Here is a 10,000-nt window from a genome sequence, read left to right on the forward strand (position 1 = left end):
AGAAAAAAAAAAGTTAAAGTCCAACCGCCACCAGGGGCTCGGGGTGAAAGCCCTGCCCGGGAAGGGGCGCACAGCCTCGGGCAGGGCGCCCCCCTACCATCCCTGGAGCTCCAGGGAGTACCAGGAGCAAATCCAAATAGAAAAAAAAAAGTTAAAGTCCAACCACCACCAGGGGCTCGGGGTGAAAGCCCTGCCCGGGAAGGGGCGCACAGCCTCGGGCAGGGCGCCCCCCTACCATCCCTGGAGCTCCAGGGAGTACCAGGAGCAAATCCAAATAGAAAAAAAAAAGTTAAAGTGCAACCGCCACCGGGGGCTCGGGGTGAAAATCCTGCCCGGGAAGAGGCGCACAGCCTCGGGCAGGGCGCCCCCCTACAATCCCTGGAGCTCCAGGGAGTACCAGGAGCAAATCCAAATAGAAAAAAAAAAGTTAAAGTGCAACCGCCACCGGGGGCTCGGGGTGAAAATCCTGCCCGGGAAGAGGCGCACAGCCTCGGGCAGGGCGCCCCCCTACCATCCCTGGAGCTCCAGGGAGTACCAGGAGCAAATCCAAATAGAAAAAAAAAAGTTAAAGTCCAACTGCCACCAGGGGCTCGGGGTGAAAATCCTGCCCGGGAGGAGGCGCACAGCCTCGGGCAGGGCTTCCAGGGCGCCCCCCTACCTCCCTGGAGCTCCAGGGAGTACCAGGAGCAAATCCAAATAGAAAAAAAAAAGTTAAAGTCCAACCGCCACCAGGGGCTCGGGGTGAAAATCCTGCCCGGGAAGAGGCGCACAGCCTCGGGCAGGGCGCCCCCCTACCATCCCTGGAGCTCCAGGGAGTACCAGGAGCAAATCCAAATAGAAAAAAAAAAGTTAAAGTCCAACTGCCACCAGGGGCTCGGGGTGAAAATCCTGCCCGGGAAGAGGCGCACAGCCTCGGGCAGGGCGCCCCCCTACCATCCCTGGAGCTCCAGGGAGTACCAGGAGCAAATCCAAATAGAAAAAAAAAAGTTAAAGTCCAACTGCCACCAGGGGCTCGGGGTGAAAATCCTGCCCGGGAAGAGGCGCACAGCCTCGGGCAGGTCTTCCAGGGCGCCCCCCTACCTCCCTGGAGCTCCAGGGAGTACCAGGAGCAAATCCAAATAGAAAAAAAAAAGTTAAAGTCCAACCGCCACCAGGGGCTCGGGGTGAAAATCCTGCCCGGGAAGAGGCGCACAGCCTCGGGCAGGGCGCCCCCCTACCATCCCTGGAGCTCCAGGGAGTACCAGGAGCAAATCCAAATAGAAAAAAAAAAGTTAAAGTCCAACTGCCACCAGGGGCTCGGGGTGAAAATCCTGCCCGGGAAGAGGCGCACAGCCTCGGGCAGGGCGCCCCCCTACCATCCCTGGAGCTCCAGGGAGTACCAGGAGCAAATCCAAATAGAAAAAAAAAAGTTAAAGTCCAACTGCCACCAGGGGCTCGGGGTGAAAATCCTGCCCGGGAAGAGGCGCACAGCCTCGGGCAGGGCTTCCAGGGCGCCCCCCTACCTCCCTGGAGCTCCAGGGAGTACCAGGAGCAAATCCAAATAGAAAAAAAAAAGTTAAAGTCCAACCGCCACCAGGGGCTCGGTGTGAAAATCCTGCCCGGGAAGAGGCGCACAGCCTCGGGCAAGGCGCCCCCCTACCATCCCTGGAGCTCCAGGGAGTACCAGGAGCAAATCCAAATAGAAAAAAAAAAGTTAAAGTCCAACCGCCACCAGGAGCTCGGTGTGAAAATCCTGCCCGGGAAGAGGCGCACAGCCTCGGGCAGGGCTTCCAGGGCGCCCCCCTAACTCCCTGGAGCTCCAGGGAGTACCAGGAGCAAATCCAAATAGAAAAAAAAAAGTTAAAGTCCAACCGCCACCAGGGGCTCGGGGTGAAAATCCTGCCCGGGAAGAGGCGCACAGCCTCGGGCAGGGCTTCCAGGGCGCCCCCCTACCTCCCTGGAGCTCCAGGGAGTACCAGGAGCAGAAAGAAATATTTTGTTTAAAAAAATGACAAAGTGCTGCGGCACTTAGGCTGTGGGGCGAAAACAGGCGGAGTACCAGGAGCACAAAGTTTAATTTGGAGTACCAGGGGCACCAAAGATTAAGTTGGTACACCAGGGGCACCAAAGTTTGAGTTGGTATACCAGGAGCAGGAAAGTTTGGGCGGATGGTAGTCTGCTTGTATCCGGGGAGGGGTGCTTAAGAGTGGGTCTGCAGGTTCGGCTGGTGCTGGGGTTCCTGGATGGTGGAGGTTAGGGGCCGGAGATAGGGGGCAGCTAACAGGTGTGTGGGTGGCCGAGGCAGGGGCTCAAAATTGGGGTAAAAGTGAGGTGGAGGGCCCCCTGGAGGTAGGGGGCCGATAGCAGGTGTGTGTGGCCGAAGCAGGGGCTCTAAATTGGGTAAAAGGGAGGTGGAGAGCCGCCTGGAGGTAGGGGGCGGAAAGCAGGTGTGTGTGGCCGAAGAAGGGGCTTTAAATCGGGTAAAAGGGAGGTGGAGAGCCGCCTGGAGATAGGGGCCCGCTCCCAGGTGTGTGTGGCCGAAGCAGGGGCTTTAAATCGGGTAAAAGGGAGGTGGAGAGCCGCCTGGAGATAGGGGCCCGCTCCCAGGTGTGTGTGGCCGAAGCAGGGGCTCTAAATTGGGTTAAAAGTGAAGTGGAGAGCCGCCTGGAGATAGGGGCCCGCTCCCAGGTGTGTGTGGCCGAAGCAGGGGCTTTAAATCGGGTAAAAGGGAGGTGGAGAGCCGCCTGGAGATAGGGGCCCGCTCCCAGGTGTGTGTGGCCGAAGCAGGGGCTCTAAATTGGGTTAAAAGTGAAGTGGAGAGCCGCCAGGAGATAGGGGGCCTCTCCCAGGTGTGTGTGGCCGAAGCAGGTGCTCTAAATTGGGTTAAAAGTGAAGTGGAGAGCCGCCTGGAGATAGGGGCCCGCTCCCAGGTGTGTGTGGCCGAAGCAGGGGCTCTAAATTGGGTTAAAAGTGAAGTGGAGAGCCGCCTGGAGATAGGGGCCCGCTCCCAGGTGTGTGTGGCCGAAGCAGGTGCTCTAAATTGGGTAAAAGGGAGGTGGAGAGCCGCCTGGAGATAGAGGGCCGCTCCCCGGTGTGTGTGGCCGAAGCAGGTGCTCTAACTTGGGTTAAAAGTGAAGTGGAGAGCCGCCAGGAGATAGGGGGCCTCTCCCAGGTGTGTGTGGCCGAAGCAGGTGCTCTAAATTGGGTTAAAAGTGAAGTGGAGAGCCGCCCGGAGATAGGGGGCCTCTGCCAGGTGTGTGTGGCCGAAGCAGGTGCTCTAAATTGGGTTAAAAGTGAAGTGGAGAGCCGCCCGGAGATAGGGGCCCGCTCCCAGGTGTGTGTGGCCGAAGCAGGGGCTCTAAATTGGGTTAAAAGTGAAGTGGAGAGCCGCCTGGAGATAGGGGCCCGCTCCCAGGTGTGTGTGGCCGAAGCAGGGGCTTTAAATCGGGTAAAAGGGAGGTGGAGAGCCGCCTGGAGATAGGGGCCCGCTCCCAGGTGTGTGTGGCCGAAGCAGGGGCTTTAAATCGGGTAAAAGGGAGGTGGAGAGCCGCCTGGAGATAGGGGCCCGCTCCCAGGTGTGTGTGGCCGAAGCAGGTGCTCTAAATTGGGTTAAAAGTGAAGTGGAGGGCCCCCTGGAGGTAGGGGGCCGATAGCAGGTGTGTGTGGCCGAAGAAGGGGCTCTAAATCGGGTAAAAGGGAGGTGGAGAGCCGCCCGGAGATAGGGGGCCTCTCCCAGGTGTGTGTGGCCGAAGCAGGGGCTCCAAATCCGGTAAAAGGGAGGTGGAGAGCCGACTGGAGATAGGGGGCGGATAGCAGGTGTGTGTGGCCGAAGAAGGGGCTCTAAATCGGGTAAAAGGGAGGTGGAGAGCCGCCTGGAGATAGGGGCCCGCTCCCAGGTGTGTGTGGCCGAAGCAGGGGCTTTAAATCGGGTAAAAGGGAGGTGGAGAGCCGCCTGGAGATAGGGGCCCGCTCCCAGGTGTGTGTGGCCGAAGCAGGTGCTCTAAATTGGGTTAAAAGTGAAGTGGAGGGCCCCCTGGAGGTAGGGGGCCGATAGCAGGTGTGTGTGGCCGAAGAAGGGGCTCTAAATCGGGTAAAAGGGAGGTGGAGAGCCGCCCGGAGATAGGGGGCCTCTCCCAGGTGTGTGTGGCCGAAGCAGGGGCTCCAAATCCGGTAAAAGGGAGGTGGAGAGCCGACTGGAGATAGGGGGCGGATAGCAGGTGTGTGTGGCCGAAGAAGGGGCTCTAAATCGGGTAAAAGGGAGGTGGAGAGCCGCCTGGAGATAGGGGCCCGCTCCCAGGTTTGTGTGGCCGAAGCAGGGGCTCTAAATTGGGTAAAAGGGAGGTGGAGAGCCGACTGGAGATAGGGGGCCTCTCCCAGGTGTGTGTGGCCGAAGCAGGGGCTCTAAATTGGGTTAAAAGTGAGGTGGAGGGCCCCCTGGAGGTAGGGGGCCGATAGCAGGTGTGTGTGGCCGAAGAAGGGGCTCTAAATCGGGTACAAGGGAGGTGGAGAGCCGCCTGGAGATAGGGGGCCGCTCCCGGGTCTCTGGGTCCGAAAAAGGGGTTGAAATTCGGGTAGAGTTGGGCCCCGCTCCTCGGCCTCTCTGGTGTTTGGGTTAAGTCCCCAGGACCAGAGAGGGGGAAGAGCGGGGGCAGTGGCCCCGCTTCTCAGCCTCTCTGGTGTTTGGGCGAGTGACACGGTAAGGGGTGGTTTTGCAAACAGGCTAAGTCCCCAAGACCAGAGAGGGGGAACCACGCGGGCAGTAGCCCCGCTTCTCAGCCTCTCTGGTGTTTGGGCGAGTGACACGGTAAGGGGTGGTTTTGCAAACAGGCTAAGTCCCCAAGACCAGAGAGGGGGAACCACGCGGGCAGTAGCCCCGCTTCTCAGCCTCTCTGGTGTTTGGGCGAGTGACACGGTAAGGGGTGGTTTTGCAAACAGGCTAAGTCCCCAAGACCAGAGAGGGGGAAGAGCGGGGGCAGTGGCCCCGCTTCTCGGCCTCTCTGGTGTTTGGGCGAGTGACACGGTAAGGGGTGGTTTTGCAAACAGGCAAAGTCCCCAAGACCAGAGAGGGGGAACAGCGGGGGCAGTGGCCCCGCTTCTCGGCCTCTCTGGTGTTTGGGCGAGTGACACGGTAAGGGGTGGTTTTGCAAACAGGCTAAGTCCCCAAGACCAGAGAGGGGGAACCACGCGGGCAGTGGCCCCGCTTCTCAGCCTCTCTGGTGTTTGGGCGAGTGACACGGTAAGGGGTGGTTTTGCAAACAGGTCTCTGCCCGATTTCAGAAACCCAGTTTTTGAAAACATGTACCTCCAGAGAGGAGTAGCGTTGAGAGGTGTCCTCGGCCTCCGGGCCTGGTTGTCTGGGTTTTCAGATTTTATTTTGACTTTTCTTGGGTCTCAAAGTCCAACGCACCGCTGTTCCACTGACCGATTGGAAAACGTGACCCGCCATCGGAGGGCCCCCGCCGGCCGGCCTCGAGCCGGTGTTCGGGCGGACGGTTCCTCCGGCTTGCGGGTTCGCCTCTATGGCGCGGAGGGCATGCGTGGAGGGCGTCCTCCGCGTTCCTCCGTCGCCGACCTGCCAGTAGCGAGACCGAGACGCCCCGTCTGCCCCAGTCGTCCTACCACGGAGCCCGTCGCGCTGTCCCTCACCCTCCCCGGTGCTGGAACATAGCTGCTGCGGCGGGCTTTCCCGGCAAACACGTTGTTTCTCTTACCCTCTACCGAGCCCGCCCCCGGGCTCACCACGGCCGTTTCTCGGGGTAAAGCCCGAGCGACGCGTCGGACCCCCACCCCCCCATCACTCAGCCTCGCTCCGCCGCCCCCGGTAGCCATTCCCGATGGCTGCCGGGTTCCACGGCGGGGCCCAGACGCGTGGTCCGTGCGGGCTTTCGGAGAGCGGCTCTCCGTCCCGGCGGCCAGCAGGGGAAGAGGCTACCTGGTTGATCCTGCCAGTAGCATATGCTTGTCTCAAAGATTAAGCCATGCAAGTCTAAGTACACACGGCCGGTACAGTGAAACTGCGAATGGCTCATTAAATCAGTTATGGTTCCTTTGATCGCTCTAACGTTACTTGGATAACTGTGGCAATTCTAGAGCTAATACATGCCAACGAGCGCTGACCTCCGGGGATGCGTGCATTTATCAGACCCAAAACCCATGCGGGGTGCCTCTCGGGGCGCCCCGGCCGCTTTGGTGACTCTAGATAACCTCGAGCCGATCGCTGGCCCCCGTGGCGGCGACGTCTCATTCGAATGTCTGCCCTATCAACTTTCGATGGTACTTTCTGTGCCTACCATGGTGACCACGGGTAACGGGGAATCAGGGTTCGATTCCGGAGAGGGAGCCTGAGAAACGGCTACCACATCCAAGGAAGGCAGCAGGCGCGCAAATTACCCACTCCCGACTCGGGGAGGTAGTGACGAAAAATAACAATACAGGACTCTTTCGAGGCCCTGTAATTGGAATGAGCATAGCTGCCGGAGGTGTTTGAATGGAAAGAAAGCAGCCGTGTGACTTAGCCCCTGGTGCACTTGGTTGTTGCGGGAGGTGTTTTATGGTATCGGATGGGGATTTCTTCCGCCTTGAAGGGCCTCAGCTGGCTGCTGCTCGAGCTGTCGGTCCCTTTGCCAGTGGGAGTGCTCCAATCCGGTGCGTGTGAGTGGCCTGATTGATTTGGGTGCGTGGTCCACAACCCCTACTATTGGCGCGTTGCAGAAAGAACACTGGGTAGGCTAGAGTGTTAGATTCACTACCCCATTTGTCAATTAAGTGCAAGATACTGCCGGGTAGGTTAGGGTGTAAGACCCACTGCCCCATCCAGTTGGTCGGAATGGCGTCGCCAGTTGTTACAAGCCTTGGGATGTTGCCTGCCCGTGCCTCTACTCCTAGTAGGCGTACGTCCCCTGGTAAGTGCAACCGTGTTATCCTTCGAAGGTCGGGTTGTTGGTCCTCTGATCGGTCGCGGACAGGAATGGCTGGGCCGGTTAGGAGGACCAACAGATGGTTGAATGTGATAACACAGCGCTTCAAGAAAGCCGAGAGTGATGGACTGGGGAGTCCAGTTGCCTCTCCAATGGCACGTGGAGGTGGCTATAAACGCCTTCGGAAAAGGCTTTTTCACGATTCGCCCAAAGCTAAACAGGTCCTGTTTATGGGGTTTCGGAAACATGCTCTTCCTGATGTGAGGAAGGAGCAGCCTCGGTACCAGGCTGATGATTCAGTCAAAGTGGGTATTAGGCTTCCCTTCCGAACACAGCCTTGTCCCCTCTGCAGGTCGGTTATGGCGTCAGCTTCGACATCATCGTCCCACCTTAAGTCGAAGCATAGGCTTAGGTCGGTCTTGTTCATATGCTCCTTATGCAACAAGACTGGATCAGGTCTGAGAGCCATGGCCTGTCACGTCCCCAAGTGTGGGGCGAGAAGGCAAAGTCAGACCTCGGTGGGTGATGAGCGATGCACAGTCTGCTCCAAAGCCTTCACCACCAAACGTGGGCTGTCCTACCACGTTAGAGTGAAGCACGCTGGACATCTCCCGGAGCTTTCGGGTCGGCCGAATGAAGGGGATAGAAGGCCAAGGAAAGGTATGTGGTCCCAACCAGATGTTGTGCTTCTCAGATCCCTGATGGAGTCAACTGGTGGGACCACTGGCTTCTATGCCTTTGCAGCAACTAAGCTTCCCGTTTATACATTGGCCCAGATCAGAAACAAGTGCAAACAACTACGGCGATTGAGCAAGGAATCGTCGGCCCCCCCAACGGCGGCTGCTGATTGGGATGGAGTGTTGCAAGCACTGAAACTGCCCATCGAATGGGATAACCCTCCAGACGAGGTGAGGGCCAAAATCCGTAAAAGCCTTGCTGATGCCCCGGATGACGGCACCGAGCGTGGGGTCTTCTCTCCTACATCTCCGGTTGGAGAGATTAGACGCTTTGTCAAGAAATTGACTAAACTACTGAGCCCCCGACCGACAGTGGTTAGGGTTATGGGAGGTCACAGACGGTCTGCTGTGACCAAGAAAGGGCCTGGAAAACGCGGCTTCAGGCGCCTCCAGATGTTATATGAGGTCAACCGTAGCAGCTTGGCTAAGTTGATCTTCGACGGTACCGATCATAGTGAATGCCCTATTGCACCAGCGGTGGTAGAGAATGCATTCAAAGAAAAGTGGGAAGGTGCTGATGCTTATATCGGTCTGGGCCAATTCCGAACATCAGTGAAAGCCGATAATTCAGTCTTTGAGAGCCCAGTCTCTCCCTGGGAAGTGCGGAAAATACTTAGGAATATGAAAGCCAGCACGGGGACTGGTCTCGACGGTATCTCGAAGGCGGTCCTCCTTCGATGGGACCCGAAGTGTATTGAGTTGGCGAATCTGTTTACGGCGATAATGTTGTCCGGTAAGCTGCCAGGAATCCTTAAGAGAAACAGAACAACTCTAATACCTAAGACAATGGACTCCAGCCTATTGTCGAATGTGTCCCAATGGCGCCCTATTACGATAGGGCCCATTATAACGAGATTATTCTCTGGGGTCCTGAATAAGAGGCTGATGGATGCCTGCGAGATTCACCCCCGACAGAAGGGATTTATCTCTGCCCCAGGTTGTGCGGAAAACCTCATGTTACTCGACGGTCTCATGAAACTGAGCAAACGGGAGAGGAAGCCACTGGCAGTGGTGTTCATTGACTTTGCCAAGGCGTTTGACTCAGTGTCCCACAAGCACCTGGTGGAGGTGCTACATCAACGCGGTGTTGATCGGATGGTATCGGAGTTGGTGGCGGACTCCTACAAGGGGTGCTCGACAGTCGTTAAGACCCGCGATGCGACGACTGGGGAGATCAAACTGCAGATAGGGGTCAAACAGGGGGACCCTCTATCTCCCATGCTGTTCAATCTCGCTATCGACCCCCTCCTTAATATGCTGGACGAGAAAGGCGTTGGCTTCACCGATGGAAATTTCAATATTTCCTCTATGGCCTTCGCTGACGATATTGCTTTACTGAGCTCCTCATGGGAAGGTATGGCTCAGAACCTGGGTATCCTTGAGGTTTTCTGCTCGCTGACGGGGCTGGCCCTCAATGTCAAGAAATGCCACGGGTTTTTCATTGACAAATGTCGAGCCAGCTACTCAGTGAATGCATGCCCTCCCTGGAAATTGGGCGGTCTCGATTTGCACATGATCGGAGTGCAAGAGGCTGAAAAATACCTCGGGATAATGGTGAATCCCTGGAAAGGGATCATCAAGCCTGATATTGAATCGATGGTTTCGCAGTTAGTCGTGACATTATCAAAGGCTCCCCTGAAACCCAGTCAGAAGGTCGAGATGCTCCGAACTTATGGAGTGCCCAGAGTCATTTATCTGGCTGATAATGGCTCAGTGGGACTAGCCAAGTTGGAGCAAAGTGACCGTGTCATCAGAGTGGCAGTCCGGCAGTGGCTACACCTCCATCAGTCAGTGACTAATGGCTTGTTGTATGCCAGATGCAAAGATGGAGGACTTGGTTTGAACAAACTGGCGAGACACATTCCGAGTGTTCAGGCGAACAGGATTGTGTCTCTGGTGCACTCCAGGGATGAGTGCACCAAACTAATGACAAAGAAAACCGTCACGACGAGTCACCTTCGGAGGTTGAGAGAGGCGTCTGGTGAGACGGTTGGAGACCCCTCCTCAGTGAGTCAGGAGGGGTCGACAGGAACCCTGTTGTCAGGAGAAAAGGTTTGCTTCGACTGGAGGAAAGAAGCATTTGACAGGTGGGCCGACCTAAAAACTCAGGGAACGGGGATCGGCAACTTCCGAGCAGACCCGATCAGCAACCACTGGCTGCGTAACCCAGGCGGTTGTTATCTCAGTGAGAGCCAATTCATCTTGGCACTCCAGATGCGTACTAACACCTTCCGGACCAGAGCGTTTGACTCGAGGGGCCGAGGCGGCCAAGGAAACGACAAACGATGCAGATTGTGTGGGAAAGCAGTGGAAACACTGAAACACATTTTGGGTGTTTGTAGGAAACTTAAACGGAATCGTATGACG

This window comes from Centroberyx gerrardi, chromosome 23 (genome assembly GCF_048128805.1).
Source record: "Centroberyx gerrardi isolate f3 chromosome 23, fCenGer3.hap1.cur.20231027, whole genome shotgun sequence".
Lineage (NCBI taxonomy): Eukaryota > Metazoa > Chordata > Actinopteri > Beryciformes > Berycidae > Centroberyx > Centroberyx gerrardi.